Raw genomic sequence first — 2253 nt, 5'->3', positions numbered from 1 at the left:
GTTTGTGTACAGGTTTTGCCTGAGCATGATGAAGTGTTCTGGAATTCCCATTCTTTTCAATGTTATCCGTAGTTGGTTATGAATCACACAATCGAATGCCTTTCCAGATAAATCCCATTGTGGTATTCTCTGTTATCAGCAGTGATAGTCCTCATTCCACATCCTATTATGAATCTGGTTTGGATTTCTGGCAGCTACCTATGTGCTTCTAGAACCATTTAAAAATGATCTTCAGCAAATTTTACTTGCACGTGATATTAATAGTATTGTTTGATACGTTCCTTATGATGTTGATTTTTCTTTGAATGGGCACAAATATGGAAGTCTTCCAGTCATTTGACTAAGTAGCTGTTTTTCAAATTTCTTGGTTAAGACAAATGAGCACTTCAAGTGCTATGTCAGTTGAAACAAGTTAATTGATAGTGTATCAATTCTTGGAGCCTTGTTCCTAGCTAAAGCCTTCACTGCAGCTTGAATTTCTTCTTCCAATACCATCAGTGCTTGATCATATGCTACCTCCTGAACTGGTTGAATGTTGACCAATTATTTTTAGTACAGTGACCATTCCTTTGATTTTTTATTTTTATGCTTCCTGCATCATTCATTATTCCCAAGAATCCTTCAATATTGTAACTTAAGGTTAGAACTTTTTATTTTTTTCAGCTTGAGAAATACCAAGTGTATTCTTCTCTTTTTGTTTTCTAACTCTGGGTGTTTGTATATGTCATGATAATTCTGTACTTTGTCTTTTGGAACGGCCCTTTGGAATTTTCTGTTTAGCTATTTTCCCTCACCACTTTTCCCATTTGTTTTAATTTCTCTACATTCAAAAGGAAGCTGCAGAATCTGTTCTGACACCTATGTTGACCTTTCACTCCTGTCATTTTAATGACTTTTTGCTTTCTTTTTTAATTAAAAATTTTTATTATGGGCTCTTACAGCTCTTATCTCAATCCATCCATTCATCCATTGTGTCAAGCACATTTGTACATATGTTGCCATCATCACTTTCAAAACATTTTCTTTCTACTTGAGCCCTTTATCAGCTCCTCATTTTTCCCTTCCTCCTTCCCCCTCCCTCTCTCATGAACCCCTGATAAATTATAAATTATTGTTTTCATATCTTACACCGTCCGCTGTCTCCCATCACCCACTTTTCTGTTGTTCGTCCCCCTGGGAGGGGTTATATATCAATCCTTGTGGTCGATTCCCTCTTTCTCCCCCCACCTCCCCCTAATCCTCCTGGTATCTCTATTCTCATTGTTGGTCCTGGGGGTTTTATCTGTCCTGGATTCCTTGTGTTTGGGCTCTTATCTGTAGCAGTGTGCGTGCTCTGGCCTAGCCAGATTTGCAAGGTAGAATTGAGGACATGATAATGGGGTGGGGGAGCATTACAGAACTAGAGGAAAGTTGTATGTTTCATTAGTGCTATACTGCAATCTGACGGACTATTCTCGTCCTTGTGACCCTTCTGTAAGGGGATGTCTAGTTGCCTACAGATGGGCTTTGGGTCTCCACTCCCCCCCCCCACCATTCACATTGGTATGATTTTGCTCTGGGTCTTTGATGCCTGATACCTGATCCCATCAACACCTCATGATCACACAGGCTGGCATGCTTCTTCCATATGGGCTTGCTTTTCAGCTAGATGGCCACGTGTTTAGCTTCAAGTCTTTAAAACCCCAGATGTAAAATCTTTTGATAGTTGGGCACCATCAGCTTTCCTCACCACATTTGCTTATGCACCCAGACTTTTTGCTTTCTTCATGTTTAAGTTTCTTTGTCATTCCACAGGCTGACAGAGAAGTGGTGGCCTATGGAGATAGACTTTGCAATCCAATCTGCTTCCAGAAAGATTACATCCAAGGAAACCCTGTAGAGCAGTTCTGCTTTATCATATGCTGTCTCTAATGAGTCAGGATCAATTCAACAGCATCCAAAAACAAGCAAACATTATGTGTTTGAAAATATCTACTGGACATTGGGCCTCCACTCAAGTCAAGAACACTTTGCTCTATTAAACAGGCATTCCATGATGCTCACCTTCCCGACACGATCACTGAAGATAAAGCGGGTGCATAGCCAATGTGGTGAAGAAAGCTAATGGTGCCCAGCTATCAAAAGATACAGTGTCTGGGGTCTTAAAGGCTTGAAGGTAAACAAGTGGCCATCTAGCTGAGAAGCAACAAAGCCCACATGGAAGAAGCACACCAGCCTGTGTGATCACGAGGTGTCTAAGGGATCAGGTATCAG

The sequence above is a fragment of the Echinops telfairi genome, unplaced genomic scaffold, assembly GCF_000313985.2.
Source record: "Echinops telfairi isolate 266 unplaced genomic scaffold, ASM31398v2 ScPeMD7_47;HRSCAF=170, whole genome shotgun sequence".
Classification (NCBI taxonomy): domain Eukaryota; kingdom Metazoa; phylum Chordata; class Mammalia; order Afrosoricida; family Tenrecidae; genus Echinops; species Echinops telfairi.
The sequence above is the reverse complement of the archived record's forward strand: the minus strand, read 5'-3'. Positions refer to the sequence as shown.